This window comes from Haematobia irritans, chromosome 5 (assembly GCF_050003625.1).
Source record: "Haematobia irritans isolate KBUSLIRL chromosome 5, ASM5000362v1, whole genome shotgun sequence".
NCBI classification, from domain to species: domain Eukaryota; kingdom Metazoa; phylum Arthropoda; class Insecta; order Diptera; family Muscidae; genus Haematobia; species Haematobia irritans.
This window is the reverse complement of record NC_134401.1, coordinates 127,778,584-127,791,994: the sequence shown is the minus strand read 5'-3', so window position 1 is coordinate 127,791,994 and position 13,411 is coordinate 127,778,584. Positions and strand designations below refer to the sequence as shown.

The 13,411-nt window shown below is 36.3% G+C and overlaps 1 protein-coding gene across 2 annotated transcripts in view; it reads left to right on the top strand.

The window, feature by feature from the left end:
* LOC142238937 (semaphorin-2A-like) overlaps positions 1–13,411 on the top strand; it is a 525,466-nt gene that overhangs the window by 177,902 nt on the left and 334,153 nt on the right. The gene's annotated exons all lie outside the window — the stretch shown is intronic.

The window sequence follows — 13,411 nt, the reverse complement described above, 5'->3', positions numbered from 1 at the left end:
ATTTTGGCAAAATTTTCTATAAAAATACAATTTTAAAAAAATTTTCTATAAAAATACAATTTTAACAAAACTTTCTGTAGAAATAAAATTTTGACAAATTTTTTATGGAAATACGATTTTGACAAAATTTTCCATAGAAATGAAATTTCAATACAAATAGTTTTTTGACGAAATTTTCTTTAAAACTAAAATCTTGACAAAATCTTCTATAGAAATACAATTTTGACAAAATTTTCTATAGAAATAAAATGTTGACAAAATTTTCTATAGAAATATAATGTTGACAAAATTTTCTATAGAAATAAAATGTTGACAAAATTTTCTATAAAAATAAAATTTTGACAAAATTTTCTATAAAAATAAAATTTTTACAAAATTTTATGTAGAAATACAATTTTAACAAAAGTTTCGATTAAAATAAAATTTTTACAAATTTTTAATAGAAATAAGATTTTGACAAAATTTTCTATAGAAATAAAATGTTGACAAAATTTTCTATAGAAATAAAATGTTGACAAAATATTCTATAGGAATAAAATGTTGACAAAATATTCTACAAGAATAAAATTTTGACAAAATTTTCTATAAAAATAAAATTTTGACAAAATTTTCTATAGAAATAAATTTTTGACAATAGTTTCTATAGAACTAAATGTTTGATAAAATTTTCTATAGAAGTAAAATTTTGACAATTTTTTTTTTATAAAAATAAAATTTTGATAAAATATACTATAGAAATAAAATTTTGACAAAATTTTCTATAGAAATAAAATGTTGACTAAATTTTCTATAGAAATAAAATTTCTATAGAAAATAAAGTAAAAAAATAAAAAAAATTTCTATAGAAATAAAATGTTAACAAATTTTTCTATAGAAGTAAAATTTTACAAAATTTTTTTGTTTGAAATACAAATTTGACAAAATGTTTTATAAAAATAAAATTTTGAAAAATTTTCAATATCAGTTTCTTATTTCATATACACTTCATGAATCTCATCGCAAATGTAATCGAACTTGTTTGAAACTTAGAATATTAATGGGCAATATAAGTGTTCATTTCCAACTCCATTAACATAATTTCAGACTTACTACTTTGTAATTTTGGTAACAGTTTCTACTGACATGTTATAAAAGCATAGTATTCATGTTGCTTACTACATAAGTTTCTCGAACAATTACATTACCGGTAAATAAATACGAATTGGAAATTGTTATCACTAACACTAACACTATGGGGTAGTAAAAATAAATTGACATGATTTGAATAGAACGATTATTTTGTAATAAAATCATCACTAATGCTTCATTAAATGGCGTGTAAATGCTAACACTTATTCGCCCATAATGCTCGAACATAACACTAAAATAGAAATTATTACCGTCATATTAGTTTTCACCAAATTGTCATAAATATTCATTCATATTAAAATCTAAGACATTAAGAGGATTTTAAATTAATTTAGACGTTTTGAAAACATTGCAGTAGTTATGTGAAATTATTTCAAAAGAGTTTGAGTTTGTCTTAAATTAAAGTACCACAAATCGTATCTCGTGGTATTGTGGCGTTTTGCGAAAGAAAAATATATAGGACAGGCCAAACATAATGTACACTCCACCATGGATTGCGTACAAAGTGGGGTGTCCAAATAGATTGTTTTTAAAAAAATTCGGGTTTATTACCGGATTATCCGAAAATGTATCTCTGTACAAAAAGTTCGACTTTAATACATATTACAAAATAGATAGAAATAGCATTTACGAGTATGTATAATACTGGGCCTCGGTATATAAAAAATATGCCCATTCGCAAATAAATCTCCATAAATCCAATAATCGATTACCTCGTACTCAAAATAAAACAAATATGTACGGCCGTAAGTTCGGCCAGGCTGATGCTTACGTACCCTCCACCATGGATTGCGTAGAAACTTCTTCTAAACACTGCCATCCACAATCGAATTACTTAAGTTGCGGTAACGCTTGCCGATGGAAAGGTATCTTAAAACCTCCTAACACCGTCTTCTAAATTGTATGTAAGTCCATACGTGGTTATATTAAATAAAAAAAGATCGATTAAATCCGTATATAGTTCAGTTTGACAAAATTTTCTATGGAAATAAAATGTTAACAAAATTTTCCTTAGAAATAAAATATTGACAAAATTTTCTATAGAAATAAAATTTTAACAAAATTTTCTATAGAAATAAAATTTTCACAAAATTTTCTATAGAAATAAAATTTTAACAAACTTTTCTATAGAAATAAAATTTTAACAAACTTTTCTATAGAAATAAAATTTTAACAAAATTTTCTACAGAAATAAAATTTTGACAAAATTTTCTATAGAAAGAAAATTTTGACAAAATTTTCTATAGAAATAAAATTTTAACACAATTTCTATAGAAATAAAAATATGCTGACACCACGTACCAAATTTCAACCGGATCGGATGAAATTTGCTTCTCTTAGAGGCTCCGCAAGCCAAATCTGGGGATCGATTTATATGGGGGCTATATATAATTATGGGCCGATATGGACCAATTCCTGCATGGTTGTTGGATACCATATACTAACACCACATACAAAATTTCACCCGGATCGGATGAATTTTGCTCCTCTAAGGGGCTCCGGAGGTCAAATCTGGGCATCGGTTTATATGGGGGCTATATATAATTATGGGCCGATTTGGACCAATTTTTGCATGGTCATTAGAGAACATATACCAACACCATGTACCAAATTTCAGCCGGATCGGATGAAATTTGCTTCTCTTAGAGGCTCCGCAAGCCAAATCGGGGGATCGGTTTATATGGAGGCTATATATAATTATGGACCGATGTGGACCAATTTGTGCATGATTGTTAGAGACAATATACTTACACCATGTACCAAATTTCAGCCGGATCGGATGAAATTTGCTTCTTTTAGAGCAATCGCAAGACAAATTTGGGGGTCGGTTTATATGGGGGCAATACGTAAAATTTCAATTTTAACAAACTTTTCTATAGAAATAAAATTTTAACACAATTTTCTATAGAAATTAAATTTTGACAAAATTTTCTATAGAAATAAAATTTTGACAAGATTTTCTATAGAAATAAAATTTTAACAAAATTTTCTATAGAAATAAAATTTTTACAAAATTTTCTATAGAAATAAAATTTTAACAAAATTTTCTATAGAAATAAAATTTTCAGAAAATTTTCTATAGAAAGAAAATTATGTCAAAATTTTCTACAGAAAACCAATTTTAACAAACTTTTCTATAGAAATAAAATTTTAACAAAATTTTCTATAGAAATAAAATTTTGACAAAATTTTCTATAGAAATAAAATTTTGACAAAATTTTCTATAGAAATAAAATTTTGACAAGATTTTCTATAGAAATAAAATTTTAACAAAAATTTTCTATAGAAATAAAATTTTAACAAAATTTTCTATAGAAATAAAATTTTGGTAGATTATTTTTGGCTCGAGTGGCAACCATGATTATGAACCGATATCATATGCTGACACCACGTACCAAATTTCAACCGGATCGGATGAAATTTGCTTCTCTTAGAGGCTCCGCAAGCCAAATCTGGGGATCGATTTATATGGGGGACTATATATAATTATGGACCGATATGGACCAATTCCTGCATGGTTGTTGGATACCATATACTAACATCACGTACAAAATTTCAACCGGATCGGATGAATTTTGCTCCTCTAAGAGGCTCCGGAGGTCAAATCTGGGGATCGGTTTATATGGGGGCTATATATAATTATGGGCCGATTTTTGCATGGTCATTAGAGAACATATACCAACACCATGTACCAAATTTCAGCCGGATCGGATGAAATTTACTTCTCTTAGAGGCTCCGCAAGCCAAATCGGGGGATTGGTTTATATGGAGGCTATATATAATTATGGACCGATGTGGACCAATTTTTGCATGATAGTTAGAGACCATATACTAACACCATGTACCAAATTTCAGCCGGATCCGATGAAATTTTCTTCTTTTAGAGCAATCGCAAGCCAAATTTGGGGGTCCGTTTATATGGGGGCGATACGTAAAAGTGGACCGATATGGCCCATTTGCAATACCGTCCGACCTACATCAATAACAACTACTTGTGCCAAGTTTCAAGTCGATAGCTTGTTTCGTTCGGAAGTTAGCGTGATTTCAACAGACGTACGGACGGACGGACATGCTCAGATCGACTCAGAATTTCACCACGACCCAGAATATATATACTTTATGGGGTCTTAGAGCAATATTTCGATGTGTTACAAACGGAATGACAAAGTTAATATACCCCCATCCTATGGTGGAGGGTATAAAAACAAATGTCTATCATATTAATGCGACAATAAAATTTTTGCAATCCACAATTTAATGTTGAATGATTTTTTTATTAACAAAATTAGCCACGCTCAAAAATATCAACCACACTCAATACATACAGCCTACTGAGTAGGATTTTCCAATTTAATTTAATAATCCTACAACATCTATGACCACCATAACGGAATTGACGCATACGGTTGGCTTTATTATCGCTTTGCCATATAATAATAATAAAATAATTTGTTTAAATTACGCACTATTGTTATATTGATAATTTTCAGTTGGTTGGAATAATCAAAACGATGATGTGGTAGCGTAGAGAAAGAACAATGAGTGCTAGTGTGCATTTGTGTAAATGTGGTCGTATATGCGTATATAGAGGGAGAGAGAGAATGAGAGAGATCGCCTATTTAATGCGAATAAATGACAATAATCGTTTGTTAAACGTGTTTGTATCGCACATTGTGTGATTTCGATGATAGGCATCTCGGTAATCCTTAAAAATTTATCACACCCCAACAAGCGATGTGAGTTTGTGTATTTTAGTCAAGAGTACGATTTGATGTGTTATCGCCTACGAACACATTTATCGTATAAATCTTTCTGTATGCTACTGCTGCTGCTATTCTTTGTCTTGCTGTTGCTAGGTATTTGGTGATGTACAGTGGATACATTTAAAAGAAGTGAGAAAAAATTGAATTGCTTATGAACATTTGAAGCATCGTAGAAACAATGATGATAGCGTTCAGAACGCTGGATGGCTCTTATTAAAGGGTGATACGGTCAAAATTTGGTCAAGGGAAAACGCGTGTAAATCGGTGAAATCGTTTATTTAAAAAATCAAATTAAATTTCTTTTTCAAGTTCAATTAGTATAAAATTCAGGAAAAATATTCAGTTAGGCTTTCGCTTTTCCAAATCCGAATTGCCGGGCCTCACGCTTGACACCTGCCATCAGATTTTGTACAGCCACCTTGTCCACCTTCTTCGCCGCAGAAAGCCAGTTTGCCTTGAACTGCTGCTCGTCCTTAGCAGTTTTTTTGGTCTTCTTTAGGTTCCGCTTGACAATAGCCCAGTATTTCTCAATTGGGCGGAGCTCTGGCGTGTTAGGAGGGTTCCTGCCCTTGAAAACCACCTGCACGTTGTTGGCGGCGTACCACTCCATTGCCTTTTTACCGTAATGGCAAGATGCCAAATCCGGCCAAAACAGTACGGAACAACCGTGTTTCTTCAGGAAAGGCAGCAGACGTTTATTCAAACACTCTTTCACGTAAATTTCTTGGTTGACAGTCCCGGAAGCTATGAAAATGCTGCTTTTCAAGCCACAGGTACAGATGGCTTGTCAAACCAGATATTTCTTTGCGAACTTTGACAGTTTTATGTGCTTGAAAATATCTGCTACCTTTCCCCTTCCTTTTGTCGTATAAAACTCCTGTCCCGGAAGCTGCTTGTAGTCGGCTTTGACGTAGGTTTCGTCGTCCATTACCACGCAGTCAAACTTCGTCAGCATCGTCGTGTACAGCCTCCGGGATCACGCTTTGGCCGACGTATTTTGTTTATCATCACGATTTGGAGTCACTACCTTCTTGTAAGTCGATAGCTCGTTTTTTTGGCTCGATGCACGGAGAGAGAGGTTAGGGTTTCGCTTGAAACTACCGGCAACTCTCTTTGTCGTGTCAGCGGCTTCCGATTTTCGATTTTCCCCCGATCCAGACTTCCTGGCTGTCGACAAACGTTCCCCAAACACTTTAGTTACATTTTACACGATTTTGCCAGCTTTGCGTGCGAGTAGCTCGGATTTTCGCGATGCGCGAGCAAAATTTTGATACGCTGCTCTTCTTGCTTGGACGGCATTTTGATAACTGAAGAGTGAATTCCAAAATCAAAATAGGAGCAACATTCTACACACACACACCTTCAAAATGAGGGGTGTTCAGGTTTTTTAAATCCAAAATTGAAAGAAATACGTCAAGTTTATATTGACCGTATCACCCTTTATTGATTTCAACATAGAATTGATGAGAAAGAAGTTCACCACAGTGCTATCCTTTTTAGAGGTGTGCACGTGACACGAAATTGTCGTGACTCACGCGTGAGTCACGCTCATGTCAACGGCGTGAGTGTGCGTGATTAACAAACCAAAATGTCGTGTGTGAGCGTGAGTCATGAAAACAATATCTTCGTGAATGTGCGTGAGTAACGAATTACGCTCACGAAAATAATCCTGCTCTCCAACATAAAACGCTTAAAAGTTAAATTCCTTTGCAATTTTAGTGACACCTAAGATGTTAAGAGTTTAATAACGCTCTCAATTTTAATCGTGCTCATGATTTTAGACACATCCCTCAGGTAAATTACTCATAAAATTATTCGTGAGTCAAGACATATTTCGTGAGTCATGATATTTATCGTGAGTCACGGTATTTTTCGTGAGTCACGACATTTTCGTGCGTGAGTGTGTGTGAGCACAAGTTTTCTTTTCGTGAGTGTGCGTGAGACCTACCAAACAATATCGTGCGTGAGTGTGCGTGAGTGTGCGTGAGTAAGATATTTCCGTCGTGAGCGTGTGTAAAATATTACTCGCGTGTACACCTCTAATCCTTTTAAGAGTATGGCCTCAATTAAATTTTCTTTAAGCAAACGCCCTTTGGTTTCACTGTGCAAAACTACATATATTCAGATAGAATTCTGAATAACCACACACACACACACATAGAGACCGCTTGCTTTATTAGAAATACGTTAACTGCCAGAAATTTAGTCAGCCTTACAGACTCATTGACCGAACGTCTATTTTGCTTGCTAGGCAACCTAGCTGAGTCGTTGGTTAGCCATTTGGAAGGTTGGTTGGCGGTCTTATTGGTTGATGTGTCTGATGCGATAATCCACAGGAATTAATGAATAAACCATTAACAAATAAACTAAAAATCTAAAAGCAACAATAGTCCCCAATGTTGTTCCCGTCGCAGCATCGCTCAACACGAATTGAAAAGCATGCGTTGATTTTTGGCTTATGATATGGCAATATTACGCACCAGGCAACAATGGATCATGCCACATACCGCATACTGAAACGTCATAGGTCGGGTCGTAGTGTATGTGAATGGAGTCAACCCTTATCAGCAGGATGTTTTACATGGTTTAATCGCAATTTATAAAGACCAAAAGGTTTCGATGAATTATACAAAATATTTTAATGTGTGCTTGAATGGGAAAGGACAAAAGTGGGTTTACACGGTTATAAGACGGCAATGGGGTTTTTCTTATCAGAATTTTTCAATGTTCGATTACAAAAGGGAAGAAAGTAAAAAAAAACATATTTGCTTTTATAGATATCCCAAAAAATAATTTAAAAATAAATTAATTAATATTATTAAATAAAAAAACAAATTTAGCAGAATTTTTATTTTTATAAGGGAATCATATCATATCTCAATTGTTACCTAAAGGGTCTGTTGTTTAACTATATTACTTCCGGTTCTAACATAACAATGGCTCTATTCAAAATTAGCAAATAGCAATCAAATGCAAGCCAACAGAAAAACATCAATCGAATGTGCCATTCGCACACATGGATGGACATTAAGCCTGTACGCATATTGATTTACGCCCACGTTTCTATCCAGTTGCCTCATTATTTGTATACCATTCAAAAGGGCCCTATAACATAAATCGAAATTTAGGATAGGATTGTGTTGGTGGTATAATAAGTTTGTCATTCGTTTGGTACTACATCGAAATATCGATTTCCAATTATATAAATGAATATCATTTAGAAATGCTAAGATGGCTTAATGGTGTCTGTCAGTCTGTTGTTTTTGGTCTGCAAGCAAGCCAAGTTCATAGATGGGCTTTATTCGCTTATATTTTGATATAGCCTTCTTATATGGTTAGTTATAGGGACAACCCGGTAGATTAGGCTGACCACAAACAATCCAATCCAAAGGTGGTGAACTTTTCTATTTTATTACTGAGGACATGCATTAGTTCAATGAAGCTTAGTTTAGGTTAAGTTAGGTGGCAGCCTACTGTATCAGGCTCACTTAGACTATTCAGTCCATTGTGATACCACATTGGTGAACTTCTCTCTTATCACTGAGCGCTGCCCGATTCCATGTTAAGATCAATGACAAGGGGCCTCCTTTTTATAGCCGATTCCAATGAATAGGGACCTCTTCTTGATAGCCTAATCTTGAAGGCTTTTCACATTCTGGTGAATCGGCTTAGAAAGGCTTTGAAACACTCAAAATTGTTACCAGAATTACTGAGAGGGGATAGTCCATCTCAGAAAAAAATGTCAGGGTGGACTTTTTATTTTTGACGAAACTGGGATTGATACCGATGGTATGTACCGGTCCATGTTTTGGTATAGCCCAATATAAACCGATCTCCCGATTAGACTTTTTGAATTTCTACATATCTCCATATATGTGAAATTAGAAATCGATAATACTCCCCATAGGAGAGGGGTATTTATCTTTATCATTCCATTTGTAACACATCGAAATATTGGTGTCAAACCCCATAATGTAAATTCTGTGAAGTTCAGAGTCGATCTAATTATGTCCATCCGTTCGACCTGAAACTTCGCACAAGTAGTTGTTACTGATGTAGGTTGGATGGTATTGCAAATTGACTATATTATATATGGGACCCTTTTTTGGTATTGCCACTAGAAGTGTACACGTGACACGAAATTGTGGTGACTCACCAAAATGTTCGTGACTCACGCGTGAGTCACGCTCATGGAAACGGCGTGAATGTGCGTGAGCGTGATTAAGAAACCAAAATGTCGTGCGTGAGCGTGAGTCACGAAAATATTATCTTTGTGAGTGTGCGTGAGTAAAGAGTTACGCTCACGAAAATAATCCTGCTCACCAACATAACAGGTTGGCTGATAAGTCCCCGGTCTGACACATAGATGGCGTCGCTAGTATTAAATGCATATTATTATACCCACCACCATAGGATGGGGGGTATATTAACTTTGTCATTCCGTTTGTAACACATCGAAATATTGCTCTAAGACCCCATAAAGTATATATATTCTGGGTCGTGGTGAAATTCTGAGTCGATCTGAGCATGTCCGTCCGTCCGTCCGTCCGTCTGTTGAAATCACGCTAACTTCCGAACGAAACAAGCTATCGACTTGAAACTTGGCACAAGTAGTTGTTATTGCTGTAGGTCGGATGGTATTGCAAATGGGCCATATCGGTCCACTTTTACGTATAGCCCCCATATAAACGGACCCCAAAATTTGGCTTGCGAGGCCTCTAAGAGAAGCAAATTTCATCCGATCCGGCTGAAATTTGGTACATGGTGTCAGTATATGGTCTCTAACAAACATGCAAAAATTGGTCCACATCGGTTCATAATTATATATAGCCCCCATATAAACCGATCCCCCGATTTGGCTTGCGAGCCCTCTAAGAGAAGCACATTTCATCCGATCTGGCTGAAATTTGGTACATGGTGTTAGTATATGGTCTCTAACAACCATGCAAAAATTGGTCCACATCGGTCCATAATTATATATAGCCCCCATATAAACTGCTCCCCCGATTTGGCTTGCGAGGCCCCTAAGAGAAGCAAATTTCATCCGATCCGACTGAAATTTGGTACGTGGTGTCAGTATATGGTCTCTAACAACCATGCAGAAATTGGTCTACATCGGTCCATAATTATATATAGCCCCCATATAAACCGATCCCCCGATTTGGCTTGCGAGGCCTCTAAGGGAAGCAAATTTCATCCGATCCGGCTGAAATTTGGTACATGGTGCTAGTATATGGTCTCTAACAACCATGCAAAAATTGGTCGACATCGGTCCATAATTATATATAGCCCCCATATAAACCGATCCCCCGATTTGGCTTGCGAGGCCGCTAAGAGAAGCAAATTTCATCCGATCCGGCTGAAATTTTGTACGTGATGTTAGTATATGGTCTATAGCAACCATGCAAAAATTGGTCCCCATATAAACCGATCACCAGATTTGACCTCCGGAACCTCTTGGAAGACCAAAATTCATCTGATTCAGTTGAAATTTGGTATGTGGTGTTAATATATGGCCTCAAACTCCCATGCAAAAATTGATCGATATCGGTCCATAATTATATATAGGCCCCATATAAACCGATCCGCAGATTTGACCTCCAGAGCCCCTTGGAAGAGCAAAATTCTTGCCATTCGGTTGAAATTTGGTACGTGATGTTAGTATATGGTATCCAACAACCATGCAGGAATTGGTTCCTATCAGTCCATAATTATATATAGCTCCCATATAAACCGATCCCCAGATTTGAACTCCGGTGCCTTTTGGATAAGCAAAATTCATCCGATCTGCTTGAAATTTGGTACGTGGTGGTAGTCTATGATATTTAACAACCATGCCAAAAGTGGTACATATCAGTCCATAATCGTACATAGTCCCATATAAACCGATCCCAAGATTTGGTTTTGGAACCTTTTGGAGGAGCAAATTTCATCCGAGTGAGTTGAAATTTGGTACATTGCGCTAGTATATGGTCGTTAACAACCATGCCTAACTAAGTCCATATCGGTCTATAGTTATATGTGGCCCTCAGATAAATCGATCCCCAATCACACAAAAATTGGTCCATATCAAGTTCATAATTGTATATAGCCCCCATATAAGCGACCCCCATATTTCAATTCTGGCTCTCTACGTACAAAAAGTCGATTCGTAATTATTTGTAGACTTAACTATACATAACTTTTTTTGTCTAATATATACCATGTATGGACTAAATCACAGTCTTTCGTAGAAGTTTCTACGCAATCCATGGTGGTGGGTACATAAGATTCGGCCTGGCGGAACTTGCGGCCGTATGTACTTGTTTTTATATAGTACCAACCTTCAAATGATTCGTGTCAAAATTTGACGTCTGTAAGTCAATTAGTTTGTGAGATAGAGCGTCTTTTGTAAAGCAGCTTTTGTTATTGTGAAAAAAATGGAAAAAAAGGAATTTCGTATTTTGATAAAATACTGTTTTCTGAAGGGGGAAAAAATACGGTGGAAGCAAAAACTTGGCTTAGTAATGAGTTTCCGGACTCTGCCCCAGGGAAATCAACAATAATTGATTGGTATGCAAAATTCAAGCGTGGTGAAATGAGCACGGAGGACGGTGAACGCAGTGGACGCCCGAAAGTGGTGGTTACCGACGAAAACATCAAAAACATCCACAAAATGATTTTGAATGACCGTAAACTGAAGTTGATCGAGATAGCAGAGGCCTTAAAGATATCAAAGGAACGTGTTGGTCATATCATTCATCTTTGGATATGCGGAAGCTCTGTGCAAAATGGGTGCCGCGCGAGCTCACATTTGACCAAAAACAACAACGTGTTGATGATTTTGAACGGTGTTTGCAGCTGTTAACTCGTAATACACCCGAGTTTTTCCGTCGATATGTGACAATGGATGAAACATGGCTCCAGCACTACACTCCTGAGTCCAATCGACAGTCGGCTGAGTGGACAGCGACCGGTGAACCGTCTCCGAAGCGTGGAAAGACTCAAAAGTCCGCTGGCAAAGTAATGGCCTCTGTTTTTTGGGATGCGCATGGAATAATTTTTATCGATTATCTTGAGAAGGGAAAAACCATCAACAGTGACTATTATATGGCGTTATTGGAGCGTTTGAAGGTCGAAATTGCGGCAAAACGACCCCATATGAAGAAGAAAAAAGTGTTGTTCCACCAAGACAACGCACCGTGCCACAAGTCATTGAGAACGATGGCAAAAATTCATGAATTGGGCTTCGAATTGCTTCCCCACCCACCGTATTCTCTAGATCTGGCCCCCAGCGACTTTTTCTTGTTCTCAGACCCCAAAAGTATGCTCCCAGGGAAAAAATTTTGCTGCAATGAAGAGGTGATCGCCGAAACTGAGGCCTATTTTGAGGCAAAACCGAAGGAGTACTACCAAAATGGTATCAAAAAATTGGAAGGTCAATATAATCGTTGTGTCGCTCTTGAAGGGAACTATGTTGAATAATAAAAACGAATTTTGACAAAAAAATGTGTTTTTATTTGTTAGACCGGGGACTTATCAGACAACCTAAAAACGGCCAACGGAGTCAAGGCATTTTTCGTGAATCACGATATTTTTCGTGAGTCACGGTATTTTTCGTGAGTCACGACATTTTCGTGCGTGAGTGTGCCTGAGTACAAAATTTCTTTTCGTGAGTGTGCATGAGTCCTACCAAACAATATCGTGCGTGAGTAAGATTTTTCCGTCGTGAGTGTGCGGGAGCGTTAGTAAACTATTACTCACGTGCACACCTCTAATTGCCACCATATACACCAATACCCAGATTTGGGTTGCGGATCCTCTTGGTGTAGCCAAATTCATCCGATGTGATTGCAATTTGATACGTGGTGTTGGTATATGGTCTCTAACAACCATGCAAAAACCATGCATGTTCATAACCCCCATATAAACCGATCCTCAGATTTTATTTCCGCAGCTTGCATCTGACAACTATGCGTAAATTGGTCCATATCCGTCCATAATTATATATATCCGCCCCCCCCCCCCCCTATCAACCGATCCCCAGATTTGGCTTGCTGCTCCTATTGGAAGAGCAAGGTTCATCCGATCCGGTTGAAATTTGGTACGTGGTCCTAGTATATGTCCTCTATATAATTATCGTCCATAGCGGTCCATAATTATATATTGCTCACATGTAAACAAATCCACAGATTTGATTCCTTGCGCCTCCTGCAGGTGCAAATTTCATCCGATCCGATTGAAATTTGGTACGTGGTGTAAAAAATGGTCCATATCGACACATAATTATATATAGCCCGCATATAAACAAATCTGCAGATTTGATTCTTTGCACTTCCAAATTTCAGTATATGCTTTCTACCAATCGTGCATAGATTGGTCCATATCGATTCATAATTATATATAGGGCAAAACCCTTTTCCAAGTTTCACTGTTGGACTCTTATGGAGGAAGAAATTTCATCCCATCCAGTTGAAATTTGGCTTTCAACTTTCTACGCAATCCATGGTGGAGAGTACAGAAGATTCGGCCGTATATAC